This window comes from Drosophila nasuta, chromosome 3 (assembly GCF_023558535.2).
Source record: "Drosophila nasuta strain 15112-1781.00 chromosome 3, ASM2355853v1, whole genome shotgun sequence".
In the NCBI taxonomy this organism is placed as follows: Eukaryota; Metazoa; Arthropoda; class Insecta; order Diptera; family Drosophilidae; genus Drosophila; species Drosophila nasuta.
Window position 1 is genome coordinate 42,787,954 of NC_083457.1, and position 19,131 is coordinate 42,807,084.

Genomic DNA, 19,131 nt, shown 5'->3' on the forward strand with positions numbered 1-19,131 from the left:
AATGACAAAGAAATTGAAAAATGTTAACGAGATTTAGCAATCTCCTAAAAAGTCTTAAATATATTTTACATGATTTGCCATTTTTAAAAATCTTATAATAAAAATACAATTATAAATAACTTTTCATTTTGTCTTTCCTATCCATTTACAGTCTAATAAGATTACCTAACCCACATTTTAATCTAAGATATTAAATCTATGTCGTTAAATTTATGTTCAATATTTTTTAGGGCTTTATGAAATGAAAATATAAATATAATCTAGGACTCTTCTAGAATTTTATTTCAGATAAATACATTAAATAAATATATTTGAAATGATTTCAACTTTAAAATTGATTAAATAATCATAAGAAAGAAAATATAAATACAAATATATAAAATATAAATACAATGTAATCTCGAAATTTGGCTTGAACCTAGAATTCTTGTTAATTGTAACAAATGTATTCAAAGCGGCTTAAAATTTATGACAGTTGTAAAATAAACTCGCAAGGCATATCACAAATACTCAATATTTTATATTGTCATTTTTTGAATTTGATAGTCAACTACGAATGGCTAACTGAGTGTACGAACATATTAATCTCAGAAGTTATTGTTTAAATTGTGGACAATATATGTTAGTTCTGTAAGAATTAATAATCAAATATAAATATAATTATAAATAAAATGGTATCTCGAATTTGGGCTTTATATTGAAAGTTGTCGTACTCCTAGAATTTATTTTTAAAGATAATAATTTTACTTTCCAGATAATTTCAGAATTGCTAAAAATCCCAGAATAATCCTGTAAGGCATGCCCAAAATAATTGAAATTTTATTTAATTTTTCCGAGTATTTCACAGTCGAATACGTGATGTGTTTTTTTTGAGCTGGCAAATTGACTCGTAGGCCTTGGCGAATGGCAAATGAAAAATGTGTGTCTCATCTGTGCAGACAAGTGTGGCAAGAACTTGTCGCAGAGAGTTTTTCGTTACGCATTGGCAGCATGTGTGCAACGTGTCGTATGCGTGATGTGCCATAAATTATGCCTCCAAAAAGTAGTTTTGTTTTCTTCTGCTTTTATTTTTTTCTAACGACACTCTCAAGGACATGCTGACAGGCGTGTATAAATAACTAGACTGAGCAAATAGCACAAAATGTCGACTACTCAAAATAAAAAAAAAAAAAGAAAAGCTGAGATGGCCTCAGCTTGAACCGGAAACGGATATACAATTTTAGTAATTTTCGTGAGTGACCAAAAGAAATATTCAACACAACAAAAAAAGAAGTGGAAAGGAAATTGCCAAAAATAACCCAAAGGCAACAACGGGACAACAGGACAACAGGATTGACAAGGACAACAGCTTAAAGCTTAGCAGTTGCTCAACATTTTGTGGGCTGCCCTTCAGCTTGTGTTTTGTATTTGTTTTTATTGGCGTGAAAAATGTAATAATGGATTCTCTTTTGCCTACACACACACACATTCTCACATACATATATGTACATTTATGTGGGCATGTCCTTGCGCCAATGTTGTCCTCTGTCTCGCCTGGCCAAACAATATTTTGTTCCATTTTATGTGCATTGTGTGCGCTATGTTTTTGGGCCTCGGCTACTCTTTTTTCCCCGTTTATGGGCCTCAGTTGATGAAGTTATATGTTTGATGTGTGCGCTTCGACTATAGCCAAGCATTTGATGCAAGTTTATAGCGCTTTTCAACTGCTTCGCTGCTTCGTTTGCCGCCTTGGGTTAGTTTCACCAAAAGTGTTGCATACTTTTTGGGGCGATTTGTAATGAGCCCAAAAACGGTGGCTCACTTTAATGGCTATATGTGAGCGCTCAACGGCCACTATAACTGTAGCGCACATAAAAATCTAACAGCTCGGGTATTTGCCAAACTGCATACCACCCTGAAAGCTGAAATGGGTATGATAGACATAAAAAGTGAGGATGGATTTGTAATATATGTTGAAGACAAAAACTTGTTTTAAGTGGTTTGCCAATGTTGAAAGAGTTGGAACATATGTACAAATAATTGAAATATTAAAATGATTAGTTTTCCATTATTTATTTAATATCAGCGCCGACTCTACAATTGTATACCATTTATTATTTTTATAGAGCTATTGTTTTATTTAAAACAATTGAAATTTCAGAACGCTTGATTTTCATTTGAGATTTTGCATTCTGTATTCAATTTTGACATTTTTGTACTTTTGAAATAGGATTATATTCTTCAATTTGGAAAATGGGCAATCCATAAATATATTAGATTTTGTTTTTATTTAACCTTTAGGTTAAATTTTGACATTGTGTCATCATGATTCAAAAATTGTTTCTGTGCTTTTCTTCATTTTTGTTCTAAGCATAATACTGCAATATAATTAAATAAAACAGCAGTCACAATTTTGGAATTGTGGTTGTAAATTAATAATAATATTAAGTTTAGTACTGAATTTGTGCAATTTAAAAGAAATAGTAGTCAAACTTTTTAAGTGCAGTTACATACTGAAAATGACATAAAGTTTATTACATTATTTATTTAACAACAAGTGCTAAGTTCGAATAATACTAATTTAAAAGCGGAGCTGTTATAGTTTTTGAAGTGTATTTACAAAACTCAAATTGACATTAAGTTTATTACATTATTTTTATTTTTGAGTTGCACTAAGTACTGAGTTCGTTTATATTAATAGTTTTATAATTATTCGTATTTAAAAGTCATAGTACTTTAGAAGTTAAGTGATTGACTGATTTTTAGTTACAGTTTGTGAAGCTTTGTCGCAAAGTGAAACTGAAATTTATGCCTTTAAATTTAGGGCTTGAAATCTTACTTTAGTCTTTTATGGCCATTGTTGTAACTTTAAATAAAATCCAAGACGTAACTCAATGTTTTAATATATTTTAATTTATTCTATTTTTTTACATTCCATAGTTTAATCAATAGTTTTATTTTTTGATTTTTAGAAGTAGTAGATTAGTATAATATATTTTTCATATGATTTTCAACACAACCTCATTAATTTCTTAAAGTCTAGAAATTTAATGCGGATATAAATTAAATAAAGTTTAAAGAATTTAGTTTGTTGTACTGTAAGTAAAATTTTTACCACAAACAGGATATCTGTTTGTCAATCATTCGCTCTTTTCCTTCACTATTTTCACGTTTCGCGCTTCTTTGCTCTGCTCCTGCCTCTTGGCCTCTTTTGTCAACTTGAACGCGTGTGAAAATGTGCCTAAGGTCAGGGCCCAGAGTGTGTGTGTGTACAAAACTCTACCAGCAATTTCGTTTATTGAAAGCACTCAGCAGACACGGCAGCCAGACTCAGAGCCAGAGCCAGAGCCGCACTCTACATGTTTTGGCAGCATTAGAGGCCCAAGTGGTGGAGGCCGAGTTTTATTGAGTTGATTTTCTCGCAGAGAATAGGACATCAAAACTGTCCCACATAAACCGGATAGTGGTGCCATATTGCTTTTGGCATCAAATTTGCCAAGTGCTTTTAGCGTTTTTCCTTTTTTTTCGAACTGTGCGATTTTTCCTTTTTTATATTCAATTATTTTTCAGTTTGGCAAAAGTCACTAAACAATTTTGCTGTCGATTCGCGTTCGAGATTTTGCTAGTTTTTAGCATTTTCACAGTCGAGTCGAGTCGAAGCGAGTCGAGTTGAGTCCGGTGGGTGTTTTGGTGCACTCAGTTATAAAATCGAATTTGCTGCAGTTGAATGACTGGCATCGAAGCGGGGAGAGAGCGATGGAGAGGGAGGGGAAACGATGTCTCGCCACGTCGACGACTGCAATTTTTGATTTGGCAAATACGTTTGGGGCTGCCGCATTTGACTGATGTTGATTGGATTAGAATTTGCACACTGCATAAATATTTATAAATGTAAGCAGCTTTTACAATCCCTCTAGATACTGCTTCCCTTTCCCTTCTTTGCTCCCTTTCTGATTGTTGCGCAAACAAATAAAGTTTTTTTCATTTTTGTAGCTTTTGCTCTCCTTCCATTGCTGTCAGTTGGTTATATTAATTTGTTTGCTGTTGCTGCTGTTGCCACTTCAACAAAACACCCACGCAACTTTACGCTATTGTTGTGCCCCACGACTCTGCCCCGTGAACTCTCTTGCCACATGCCCCATTGCCCCGTTGCCACATGCCACTTGAAGCTGTGCCGCACACGTGCTGCGTTCCGTGTCCTGAACAATGATTTTGGCAGGCGTTTTAGGGCTCTGTTGTTGTCCGGTTGCCTGGTTTTTGGGACTACTGCCTAAACAATTATACGCTTTTCATACCCCGGGAGGAGACTACAGGCAGCAGGTATATTTGTGCAGAAGAAGTTTATAGAATTTTCAGATTTACAGGGCTGCAATTTGTCTGAGATATGTTTGAAATTATTTTAAATGCTTAATCATAATGAGGCTGACCAAGCAGTGAGTGTTATGCTATTTGTCATTCTCCTTCTAAATCAATCTCAATTAATCGTGTCATTAAAATTTCGATATTATTATTTATTATTAATATTATTAATGCGTAGATTACAAATTTATAGCCTAAACGTAAATTTATTAGCGTTGGCTGCCATGAAAAAGTGTGCTTAAATTACTAAGAAAAGAATTCTTAATATAATACATATAGGCTGAAAATTGTACCATATGATAAATACAATTTTTTATATTACTTCGTTTTTATTATTTATGACAATTCTATATTTTACAGTGAGTTTATTTATTATGTCACGATTTAGTGTTGTTTATTCGAGTTTACTTTTTCTTACTTATTACTTTTGCTGATAAAGAACGTAAAAACGTTGATAAACTTTCTATAAATTTACTTTATATAACCAACTTTAAATGAATGCAACACTAAAAGGATAAGCCAAGCCCAAGGCCTAAGTAGCAAGTGTTTTTAATAAATAAGTCAGGATAGGTAATAAAATAAATTTATTTAACTACAATATGCAAAACATATGTTAAAATGAATTTCATTGATTTAATAATTCTAGAGTCATCAAGATGTTCAAAAGTGTCAATCAAATTGTGTCAATTAACTTACTGATACTTTCTAAGCGATTTATTTTTAAACCGTTTTTAATTTTGCACTTTTAAGAGCAACCTTATTTGTTTATGTGTTGGAAAATAATTTTTTTCAACAGGATATCTGCATAGTCAAGCCGCGTTGCTGCTTTGGCCTTTCGTTTATGCTCTTAACATTCTCGTACATATGACCATTCACTTCAAATGCCTGTGTGTGTGTTCGAGTGTTCAGATGTGAGTTTGTGTTTGGACAAGCATGTTAATTGAGTTAGTTTTTCTCGCATCCATTTAACGTGCAACGTGTTGATGATTAGTTAAGCTGCAAAAATATATATTTTTATTAGCCTTCCGCAAATAAAATCTAATCAAGAGCAAAGCCGAAGAAATCGCCTTTGAAATAGAAACATAAAATGTATAACATGTATGTGAATTATTCGGTGGATTGAGGCGATGCTTCAAATATTTATAGAGTCAAGTGGGTGGCGGGCTAGACATGAGTGCTATTGAAGGGCGGCACTTGAGGGCGAGAAAGTGTTGCCAATATCAAATATGGCATATATATTTGTAGTACGAGTATATGACAGACAGACAGAGTATGAAGCACTTGACACAAGCAAACAAACATGACAGACACTTGACAGAGCGAGTGTGTAGAGCTGAGAAGCAATTGACGCCCCCGAATGTCAAGCTGGGGGTGTGGCAACATTGACAAACATGTGGCAGCATGGTGTTAAAGTGGCTGGCAAGGAGACAAAGAGGCAAGATTCAACACACTCTGTCTATGAAAACAGATTAGAAATCGACTTGAGTCGACGTAATAAGCTATTGAATTGCTCCACTTGCCACGTAAATTATTGATGGCTGCTGCTTCAAATTACCGCAAATAAAAGCCAACTCTTACACATAACATCCACATATAGCTGAACGAGTAAAGTCAAAAAAAATAGAATAAGTTTAAAGGCAAACTGATTAGTTTTTGCCTACATTTCTAGGTAATACTTCATTTGTAAGCAGCAAAGATATAGGATAAAATATGATATTTGGTTGAGTGGTAAAGGAATGAATAAGTAAAATAAGTTTAAAGGTAAGCTGACTAGTTTTCATTAATACAACATTTCAATGCAATATTTTATTTGTAAGCAGCAAATATGTTGTATAAAATATAATCATTATCTGAGCGAGTAAAGGCAGAAAAAAAAAATAAATAAGTTTAAATGTAAACTTTGCCTAGCTTTCAATGTAATATTTCATTTCTTAGAAGCAAAAATGAAGCATGAAATAATATATTTTGTACCTTAGTAATTATTAGAATAGATATGTAAATGTAGCAAAGATTAAAGAGTCTAGTTTCATATTCATTTTGTAAGCAAACAAGTAGCTGGGCGTATACGTGATATTAAGTTCAGTACACTTTCAGCCTTTTCGTCATATAACTTACATGTGTGTGCATTTTATAGTCATCAATCTTAGTTTGCTTAGAATACAGTTCACAGAACACAACTGAAACTTTATTGAGATTGCAGCTTCTCTCGTTTGAAAACATTTCTATGTAATAATTAGCAGCAGCTCCCATGCAAGCTGCTAACATTGCATATATGTACGTATTATTAAAAGGGAGCTGAATTTGGCTTACATAATATTTTGATTTATGTTAATTGCTTTGCAATGTAAGAACTGCTTAGTTTGCTTCATATTTCTATGTCGTTTTACAGGTCGTATGCGTAATTTTCAATAGTTTAAAGGTGCCCATAGAAGTTTTGTTAATTGGTGAGTTATTATTGCTTTCACAACATTTAGAAAGTTTCTCAAAGGGTTAACAATGGGTTGATTGCTATGCAGCGTAATAACTTCTTACTTCTTCATTGTACTTGCCCTAATTTTCAATAGCTTAAAGCTGCCATAAATGTGTTCATGGAAGTTATTAATTGCTGATTAATATTAGTAGTTTGTCTGCTCTTGCAAAATAGCTCAATGGCTTGACAAACATTGCGTAAACGTATTATGCAGGAATTTAATTCTTGATGTTAATTGTTAAGCAATGTCATAACTTCTTCATTAGTTTCATATTATTATGCCATTAAAGACCCACTGAATTTATATTCAATTGATCATTATTATTACTTTCACTCACGCTGCTCAAGTTGCTTAATTAGTTAACAACATTGCGTATACGTATTCATATAAGCAAGTCAACTCAAGTTTGCCCTAAATACTTAGAATTTATTTGACTATGTTAATTGATTTGCAGCGTAATATAACTTCTTATTTTGTTTCATCTGTGTATGTCGTTTTACTTGTCGTATGCGTAATCTTTAATAGATTTTAAGCTGCTTTCTTAAATTGCTGATTAATATTAGTGTTTTGACTGCCCTTACCAAATAGTTCAATGGCTTGACAACACTGCAACATTGTCAAACATTGCGTATACGTATTATGCTAGAATTGTGTTCATTGATGTATGTACAATGCAATAGCTTCGTATTTAGTTTCATATTAATATGTCGTTAAAGGCCTAAAGAATTTATATTGTATTGATGATTTATAATTGCTTTCAAGTATCTTAACGGCTTGACAACATTGCGAATGCGTAATATGGAAATCAGTTTAGTTAATTGCCTATTAAAAGCTACTGAAGCTCGAAAGTTTTCAGTGAATGTAAATTGATCGCTGCAAAATGATGTTAAATGACCTATTAATCAGGTTAATAACTTGTGCGTCTGTTAATTGCCTCATTAAAATAATAAGCAAATCCTGGCCAAGCCTTTTTCGGGGCCCAGAATTGTGCGTAGTGTTGAAGCATTAAAATGGCGATTAGTGAGCGAGAAGTTCAAGTGCAAAATGGCTGTCGTTAAAACTAATTAAACGAATTTAATTGCATTTAAAGAGGCACGTGCAAATTGCAAGCAATTTTAATTGCCACAAAACACAAATACAAATGGAAACAAACAAACACAAACACACACGTCGCAGAAACTCTAATTAGAGCAAACAGCGAGCAGAGTCAAAAGCAATTGCGAGAGCCAGAAAGAAAAAAAAAGAAGCGAAATAGAAGGGAAAACTCTGGGGGAAAATGTAGCTGCGACACGTGACAGGGAATCTAAAAAGCGAAAGGAGAAAGGGAACGAGGAGAGAAGCGGAAAAGAGTCACGCGGCGAGTCAATAAAAAGTGCAAATGGCCATAAGAAATGGCCGCCAAAGGAACTGGCTGTGGCAGCGCAGGACACATTCCAACGTTAATGTGCGTTAAAAGGCAAAGCCAAGGACAAACAATGCCAACGACAAAGCTTTAAAAAGGAAATATTTAAACCGAAATTTTTTGGTCAATTTGAAGGCAGAAATGGAGTCGACTCAAGTCGAGAGTCGGGGGGAACTGTTTTCGCTGCTATTGTTGTGAAATTAAATTCCAACTAGCAGGACGAACAGCAGGCACAGACACACACACATAAACAGGATGTACAGGACGAGTGCCCAGTCAGGTGAGAGAGACTGAGAGTACGGCACAGAGTAAGAAGCAGCTTTTGTTATTTTTACACTTCATTGCCGTGGAATTTACTTTGTTGCCAGGACTCGGCTTTGGCTTTTGTTTTGCGACTTGGGATGCCGCAAGCTTCGCCCAAGCGTAAAGATAAAACTTGTGTCTGGCTGCAGCTTCTTCTTCTTCTTCTTGTTCTTCTCCTGCTTCTTATATTACTTTGACTACCCACAACTTTGGCCATTTGTTAGCAATGTCCGTGTGTTTGTGTGTGTGTTGGTTGGTTTGGTGTTATTGTCATAATATTGCCGAACCAATGAAAACTTTTTGCCTGCGAAGCGGAAGCACAACGCGCTGCAGTGCGACTTTTTATTTTGATGTCACACAAAGGGCGAATTTTAATAATTTGGAAAACAGGCAAACTAAATGACACGCCCATCATCAATGGCTGGGGCCATCGGGGCGTGACAACGACTCGATAAGGTCGTCAAACTTTGTTAACATTTCCCCCTCTACCAGATCCCCAACACGTAAGAAAGCTATAGTCTACTCGACTTTGAGATACGCGCAATCCACTTTCAATAAAATTAAAAAAAAACTAAAATATTATATACCGAAGGATATAATTGGTAAATATATATACTAATACTTTTAAAATATGCGGTCGAATATGTTCGACTTTAAAATCCAAACGGTGCAGTATTGTTATGAAAATATACTGAATTACGGTACAAAAATATACTAAAATATATCGTATATATCGTACATTAAAAATATATAGTCGAGTGAGATCGACTTTGCGATACCCGCTACACATTTTCATTGCGTTATTATTTTAAAAATATACTGATACCAAAATATTAAACATTAAAAATATACTATAGAGTAAAATATACCGAAGGATATAATTGGTATATCGATAAACATTCATAATATACCATAGAGTACAAAATACACCAGATGTTCTAACAAAGCAACTAAAATTCGATTGCAGCAGTTGATTTTTGTCACATTAAAGCATATCCTAAATAGTTTATACATTTCTTATCTGATCGTAGCCGAAAGTTAAGGAATGATAATTACTGTAGTTATAAGGCATTAAAACAAACTCAATCTGACTGCAAAAATAATCAAATTGAAATTATCTCTTCTAGTCTCTGAGCTTCAGACAGACGGAGACGTATTCTTCTGCTTATACTGTTCACAAAATCATAATACCCTTCTAACCTTTGGATAGCGGGTATAAAAATGCCAAAAAGCTGAGGACACCGTTGAGAGGGTCTCCGGCAACGTTTTTCAACTTTTATTTTTATTGAATTTGCACCTTGACAAACATTTTAGCAGCTGTCCTGAGCACGACCAGCATCATCACGACGATACTGCTGATGATGATGAGCCTGTTGTTCAACATTTTAGCTTGCCACAGGACCGAAGAGGAGAAGAGGGCACTCTTATTGTATTTATTTTGACAGCTACTGTGCGGGAGCATCGCAAACGCATTAGGTTATTATCCTGCATATGCTACGTTATTTATGTAGTTCAAAGTTCCTTTTTAGCATGTGTCCTTTGCGGGCTGACTTTAAACAGATTTATGCATGAGTTTGCCTCGGAATTAACTCGGCAACTTTTGATGTTTATTTTTTGTTCGTTTGTTTTTCTTTTTTTCGTGGCTTATACGCAATATTTGTGCGCAGCTTAAAGCCGCTTTAAATGGAGGCAAACGAATATCAAATTGACAAGTTTTATTCTTCGTTCTCTCGGATAGTTTTGCCGGCAGTGTGACAACGTTGCGTATACGTGATATGGACAAATGCTGCCAGGCGCTGATTTTTTTATAACACATGATACAGTCTGTGTGTATGGGATGCTGCTCGCTAGTATCGCATTGCAGACAGCAGCAATTTCATTTGAAATTTAATGCCAAGTTTGAAAGACGCCGCGTGACTCGCATACACATGACTACAACGAGCTCTGCCTTTTGCTGTTGCTCGCTGCCAGCTGCCAGACACACATTAAAGCGTGCACACACATTTAAAGTAGTCCTTCAGCGCAGTCCTCTCTCCTTCTCTTCTCAAACTTGTAGCTCTAATTAAAAAGCCAGGCCTTGGCGCGAAATTTGACAGCTTTAAGCGCATTAGAATGCCATGCCATACGCTTGACGTCGACGCCTTCTGCTTTGGCTGTCATCAAAATAGTTTGCGAGCGTACAAGTTTTTGGCCGCAATTGTTTTCAGCTGACGACGTGCGCTGCATGCCAAGCGAGAGAGAAGGCAAACATTGAATGGATAAGCAAATTAAAGCGCGTCGACATAAACAGAAGTGACTTGATGTGTAGCTAATGGCGGGGGGCGACAACTTGATGGATGGCCAAGGAGAACTGCAACAGCAAAGCGAGCAGCAGTCATCAAAGCCATCGTCATCAATCTTTTGCGAGCATAACGATGTGCAACGGTGCGTATGCGTAATGCGTGTGAACAGCAGCTGATGTGGCAAACATCAATTGCATAAGCACATTGAAGAATGTTGAACTTAAGATTACCCGAATTAGAGAATGAAAATAATTAAAAGTGCTGTTGTGTGCAGGATGTGTGCAGAACATGTGTAAAATGTTCGGACATGCAGGACATGCGTTTGAATAGACAACAATAAAGGGAAGAAAGCCAGAATGCAGACAACAGCAGCACACAAAAGTCAGTATGTGGCAGGCAGGACAATAGGAAGCTGGCTGACAGCTATGAGCAGGCAGTTGACATGCAGCAGAGCAAGAAAGTGAAGGGAAGTCAATGAGAGAGAGAGAGAGAGAGAGAGAGAGAGAGCGAGTGACAGAAAGAGGTAAAAGTCAGAGAGAGAGAAAGCTTTAAGACGTAGACAGCGTGAAGCAGAACTGAGTCTGAGATTGAGATTGCGAAATGCTGCAAACGTCGAAGGAAGCTGGGTAATTTCCATGACTTGCAGCTGACCCGCAACGCAAGTCGACGCAACCAAAGGACATCCTGCCATGCAGTGAAGCAAACAAAACATAGTCTATAGTCTACTTATGTGCGCCAGCTAACAAGCAAATGCAAAAGACAACAAAGTCTGTCTTCTCTCCCTCTGTTTTTCTCTCGTTTTTATGCAAGTTGGCTATGCAAAGTTAAAGCGAAGCGCAGCTGCAATTTTTGGTGGCATGCTGCATGTTGCATGTTAGTAGTCCATTATGGGGTAAATTTAATTTACTGCCGAGCAGCGAGCAACGATGCTAGCAAAACCAACAGCACATTTCGTTGCCGATGCGCACGATTTAAGAGTCTGGCGACTTTTACTGCAACTGCCTCAACGAGAAAAGGAAAAAAACTGTTGGGGCAACTTTACGTTCCCAGACGTAAATTGATTTAAGTGCATGTCACAGCATATTGCTCGAGTCACAGTCGCACAGTCACAGCCCCAACTGTGTGTTGACCCGGCTGCTGAGGGTGCTTAAATCGTTTAACAAGCCCAGTTTGTTGCTTATAAAATTTGCTCGTAAAATGGTTTATGTGTTGGCGCCGGTCAATGCGACAGTTCGCTCAAGTTTTGGAGCAGAGAGTGCGAGATGGACAGATGTGTAACTGTAAGTTCAGTTCACTAGCCAACTGCATTGCACTCTAATCACATTTCGTTGGCTTCGAAACTCGATTCGAAATTGGTTTACTCGACTGCAGCGACGAGCGCTTAATGAAGCTGCTACAAGTACAGAAAGAGAACAGGAGGAAGAGAGAGAGAGAGAGAGCTGCTTGTAGTTGCTTAATGAAGCAGCGCAACAATAGATAAGTAAATTAACTGCAGTAGAATGTGCTTAAGTGCTGTCAGGGCAACTGTTTTTTCTATTATTTTTTTCAATATAAATTGATGCTTGCAATTTAATTTGTTAAATTTTCAGGATGACGAGAAGTTTTTATAGTTAGCTTTTTTCAAGATTTTAGAGAAATCGGCAAATGAATTCTCTTTATAAATGTTGAAGATGTTTTCTTATTTCTGTTGCAGACATTATCAATTGTCTCTATCTTAAAATATGTCCTAAGCTACAAATAAAGGATAAAAGTAACTATTCTTCATCTATGTGTTTGAGGAAGGGGCACTTTAAAATGTTAGAAATTTAGTTTTGCATCATTTTAAGATAAATTTGAGCTGCGAATTTAGTGATCTCTTTACTTGGGTTTTCAGAATTTGAATAAAGTATATTAAGAGATTCCATCTTGTATGAATTCTAATTCAAACTCGAATAAGGAATAATGAATTTTTTTTGTATGATGTCGAAGAAGCTTATTCTTGTTACATACACTAAGAAAATGTACTTAACGAATCGGAATACACCTAAAATATTAGATTTAAGCAACACAATTTTCGAATGAGTTACAATGGATGGTTATTATATAAAACTAAAAGAGTCAAAATACATACATATTTAAAATCAAAACAAAAAATAGTTTTTTCAGTTTTCGGAACTAAGGGAGAAAGTTCAATTTAAACATAGCAGTCTTAACATTTCGTTTTAGATCTTTTTTTCTTGAGTTGGCAGAACTGTTAAAGACATCTGTACAAAATTTCATGGGAATATCATTGCGTGTACTAAACGACAAAGAATGCATTATTCGGTTCTGATTTAATTGAGCAGAAAAGTAGTATTTTCCTACTTGAATTAGGTAAATTTGGGTTTATCTAGATATGATAAATCCACCATTTTTTGATTTATCCCGTACTTTTTCTGTGTACATTTTTGATTATTTTAACACTAAAATACACTTTTATTCTTCAAAAAGAGTACAAATACCTCTTACTAAAAGCGGTATTCGCTATTGATTTAAGCAAGACAGCTGTGCAGCAAATTTAGCGAGTGTCCCTGACATTCAAGGCTTTGCACAACAAGCCAGAGACACAACAATTCTACTAGATATCTGAAACACAGTGCCAACAAAACAAATACATGCATATATACATACATATATTGCGAGTACGCCTTTCGTGCAATTTTTGGCCATAACTTTCGCCGTCTTTCCATTGTTTGTTGTGTTGTGTTGAAGTTGTTGTTGTAGTTGTTGTTATTCTTCGCTCAGCGAATGATTTAAAACTTTTCTTGTTATTCTCGTCTTTAACAAGTTTTTTTGCCGTGCTACTGCAGCAGCCTGTATGTATGTGTGTGTGTGTGTGTGTGTCTGATACAACGATTGCCACTCGTGGATACATCGAAAGTTTTGTAGGCAACAAATTAATTTAATGTCAGACACAAGACACAAAACTTGTCGGCTTGCGGTTACTTTATACCAGAACGCTTCTTCATGGGTTTTTGTATTTCCGTGGGCTTAAAATGAAGTGCCACTGACATAAATTCATTTGAGGCCAATGGGGAAAACTAGAGCTACAACTTTATATGCAGCCTGAAATTTAAGGGCGTTCGATATATGCGAGAATTGTTCGCTTACCATAAAGTATTTTCTTATGGTTATTTAAAAGTTAACGAGGAGTATTAACCACCAAAAGATGTGTTTATGGCTTAGTAGAAGATAAAAGAGTAGTGAATACAAAAAAAGGGGGACAAGTAACGAGACTAGAATAAGCAACGAGTAGGAGAAAATATAAATTAAAGTAGCGAGAGAAGTGTAAGAGTTACAAGACAGAAAAAACAAAAGTAAAAGTAATTAGTAAAAGTAAGATATAAAAGAAAATAAAGTAGCGAGTAGAAAATGAAGTGAAAATTCTCTGGTAAAACTAGCATGTAACAAGGAAAAGCAAGGGGGTAAAGCCATAGGAAGAAAACTTAGAGTTTTCAATAAAGAGTAGTGAAAGTAAGTGGATAGAAACTAAAGAATAGCGAGTCTCTGAGATCCAGTGTTTCATACGGACAGACGGACAGACGGACAGACACACAGACGGACAGACGGACATGGCTATATCGTCTCGGCTGTTGACGCTGATCAAGAATATATATACTTTATAAGGTCGGAGATGCCTCCTTCTGTTACATACATTTCCTGTTACATACATTTCCTGCCGGCACAAAGTTATAATACCCTTCTACCCTATGGGTAGCGGGTATAAATAGCAAGCAACTGCAGAAATAATGTAGCGAGCTGTCTGTCCGTCTGTGTGTCTGTGTGTCTGTCCGTCTGTGTGTCTGTCCGTCTGTCCGTATGAACACCTAGATCTCAGAGACTATAAGAGATAGAGCTATAATTTTTTTTCGACAGCATTTGTTATGTTTGCACGCAGATCAAGTTTGTTTCAAATTTTTGCCACGCCCACCTCCGCCCCCGCAAATCAAAAAAATCGAATAACAAGCGTAATTTTAAAGCATAAAGAATTTTGGTATATATAATAATAACTATAGTAGTTATGATTCCTAAAAATTTGGTTGCGATCAGATAAAAATTGTCGAAGTTATTAAAGAAATACTTTTGTATGGGCAAAAACGCCTACTTACTAGAGGTCTTAGTTGCTTTGGCTGACAATCTGGTATATTGTGCCGTCTATGGTATATTTTGAATGCGGTACTATGTCGATATACCAAATATACCATTTGGTATATTTTTAGTATTTTTGGTATATTTTGAGAAATATACCGCAAAATATATTGCTTTTATTCAAAATGGGTAGCGGGTATCTCACAGTCGAGTACACTCGACTGTAGCTTTCTTACTTGTTTTTTTTTACATTCTGGATAAAATTCTCAGTCTTTCTTTTTAACCATCCTACCTACTAAAGAAAGGCGAATAAAGTGTCGTAAAACTAGAAAGTAGAGAGTAGAAAGTAGCGAATAGAAAGTAGCGAGTAGAAAGTAGCGAGTAGAGAGTAACGAGTATCCAGTGAGTATTAAATAAATATCCAGCAAAAATAGAAAGTAACGACTAACTCATACGAATTCTTTCTGTTTATTAATGGCTAATTTCCGAAATTATTTCTTTCGATATATCAATTACTTTTTACGAGTGAAATGCAATTAAGAAAGAATAATGAGTGAGTAGCAAATATATTATTATAGCAAACAAATATGTTAGCAGTGTGTAAGCTTAATCTTTCGACACATTCATCAATGTTGATTCAATAGCTTAAATAGCGTTTAATTGATTCGCAGCAACCATAAAAATCAATCAGTCATCAATTTCATTGAAAATGCCAGAGCAGTTGGAAAATGTCGCGTGAGTCACGCTCGAATCAGCGTCAATTTCATTGCCACGCCTCCAGCTAGAACCCAAAAACCAAACGCCCACACACAAACATTCCCAGCTAGATCCATTCTCCATTCTCCAGTTGGAAGTTGAAGCTGCTGACCGCATTCGCATTGCCATTTACACGGCATTACATCCATTTAACCGCACTCCTCCTCGAGTTGTTGGTTCTTCTCCCAGCTTGGCATTCCTCCAGCTTTCGCTCTCTGACCACCTTTTATAATTGCACTTGTCGACATTTGTTTTACACTGACCCCAAAAACGGAACCCTCTCAATTCCCAGCATATTTTATGCTTTCGAGTTGAAAATGGCATAACATAAATTGCCCTCAATGTGTTCAGTAAAGAAATAAAAACTTTACATTTTATACATTGTAGTTCCCTGAGGATAAACGCCAGCAAAGCTACACAAAAATGTTAAGAGCTATGTAACACAATGTGATGTCGATTTTTTTTGCTGACAGTTGACAGTTGGGTTAAGTAAAAGCGATAAAGTAAAATACTATTTTTACAATATATGGAAAACAAATATTTAAAAAAAGTGTTTTACTGAAATATTCTCTAGAAAGTTCTTATAAATTAAATAAATTTTTAAAAAATAAAGAGAATGTGGTACTGAAATATTTACTGAACAGCTTTTGAAAAAACTTTTTTCACTTAACAATATTTTAAGACAATATTTTCTAAAAAGATATAACATATAAAAATCTTTTTAAATATTTTGGTAAAAAAACAGCAGAAAATATTTTACTGAAATATTTACTACAAAATTTTTATTTAACAATATCAGATATCAATTTATAACAATATCAGAAAATGTATAACTAAACTATTTTCTCTTATTTATCCCATCTTAAAGTATTTACAATTCGTTGTTATGTCCACGCTGTCGTATACGTATTTATACGTCGTGCAAGTAAATCGTTTGTTGCCATATAAATCGTACTACTCTTTGGTTTTCTCGTTTTTCCTTTTACATCTGGGTTTTGTTTCGCATCTCTCTTTCTCAGTCTCTCTGTCTCTTCGTGTGTGTGTGTGCGTGTTTATTCTGGCGAATTTATAGCTGTCCATTTCCACGTTTGCTGAATTATTGTAAACGTAAATTGAAAATAGCAAAGCAAGTAAAAGAATGAAATAAATAAATACGAGCAGCATTGCAGCATTTGCTGTCGCTCCAATTCTGGCGCTGTGACCCCGCCTTGAATTTCCACTCATTTTTTGAGCGAAGTCTGAGAAGTGAGGAGTCTGAGGAGGAGCGCAAAGTAAACTGAAACTGAAACAATTGCATTACATGCCAGATGAAAAGAGCAGAGTTGCAAGTATGTACTGTACGAGTGTATAAACATATTTCCAATTGCTTGAAATTGCTTTGTGGCATTTTGCTTTAAACTTTGCGATCGCATATTTAAGCAGCTTTGCGACTTTTTCCTCTCCAAATTGTCTTTGTCTGTTCACTTTTGTCTGTTGTCTGGCTGCGGAGCTATTTGCATGCGAATTCTTATTCAAATCAAAAAACAATTTGGCCAAAAATCAATTCAAAAAAGGTCTCAAAAGTGCTCGTTGCTAGTTTAAATATGTATGCCATGAGTGCGCATAAATATTATATAACCCGATGCCCTATCCACGAAGCTGCATGGGGAAGGGGATTAACGCCGAGAATCGAAAGCATCAGCAGACAAATGGGAATAACCAAAAGCTGTCGGATTTTATTTGTACCCTGTTAATATTAGAATTGCGTAGCGATGGGTATGATGAGCTTTCAAAGGTGTTGAGTATATCAAATATTCAATTGAAGTAAATATAAAAATGAAATATTTGACAGAACAATATAAGAGATAAACAATATAAGAGCTTGCAAACTAAGGTAATAATATCTAGAATTATAAATATGTATATATACAAATAAAATTATAGAATAATAATTATAATAGAGTAAACAATATTAAAAGTAACGATATAAGAGAATACAAAATATACCTAATTGATAAATAAATACTATTTAAAATATGATAAAAATAAGTATGAAGTTATACAATAATAAAAATAATATAATTATTAGAATAAATAATATTAAAACTATCTTAACTTGTTTACATTAAATTATTTTAAGCAAGAAAAAACTTTTATAACATATGTGAATAACTGAATGCTTACTAAATAATTTGCTTCTTTCGCTGAATAAAATTAAGCTTATAACTTATTAAAGTATAAGAACTTATTAAAAAGGTTAATGACAAAAATAGTAAGCAGAATGTTTACTAAGGCTCTTCAACCAAAAAGTTTTTTGCATTGGCTAAAAATTGTGCTCCATTTAAGAACTTTTTTCATGTCTAAAAATCTTTATTTAATAATCAAAAGATTTCATACATACTTTAATGTGTGATATTATTTAGTTATAGTGAAAATTTTTGAACAAACTAATCTCATCATTTAATTTACTAAAATAAAATCTTTAAAAAGTTTGCAAATTTTTTTTTAGATATTCTCATAGTCGAGCAACTGTGCACAATTTATTTTGATCTGTTTTTCACGCCGACTTTGATGGCTTATGAGCCATGATCTAGTTCACAGTTGTTAACTGTTATTTAATGTCATTCAATGCGAATTCTAAATGTCAATGTGTAAGTCTCGAGTGTGAATCGCTGTGTGTGAATATGTGTGTGTGTGTTTGTGCTTCGAAATTTTCTGTTCTCAATTTCGTGTCAACGACGCAGTTCAGGTAATTTTGCGACCTCAGCGTAAGCGGAAATTTTAGCAGACATTTTGTCGTTGCCATTGCAAACGACATTTTATTTATGTGCGCTCATAATTCAACTGTAAATGTCACACACACACACACCGACACACATGCAGAGACGAGAGAGAGAGAGCGACACATTAGCCGCGACGTTGCCGCGACAGGCAAGTGCTGCTAGTTTCCGTTTCCGGCGCAAAGCTTGAGCTCGTTGCCTGCCTTGCAAAATTAACAACAATGGCGGTGATAAAGACGCCCGCTCATTGTTGTGTTGGTGTGTGTGTGTGTATGTTGGAGCTGGTGTGCGTGTGTGGCTTTTGTGGCTTTAAGTAGCGAAATGTGCACGAACGCGCCCCGCAAATGCCGCCTCTGCCCCCCTCTCCGCTAGCCATTTAGTTGATGATTTTCTTACACTTTTTAGCGTTGCCCTCGTCGCTAGTTTGCCAACATTTTACGGCGCAGCTTTTTCTCTACGTGCTGACTTATGAGCCACATGAGTGTGTGTTGGTGTGCGGCTTCCCATTGTGCTTAGGGGAGCGCTTGGCTGCTATCCGCTGCGGATTTATGTAGTCCTGGCGCGCACTTTCGACCCGCCTTTGGGCCAATTGAAATGTCACGTTGCTTCTGCAATGAATGCAAACGTAATGATGTGGTTAATGTTGTGCAAGCTCTGGAAAAGAAAAGCATCTCCGACACATTACTACAACATAGAATGTTGCAAATTTTAGA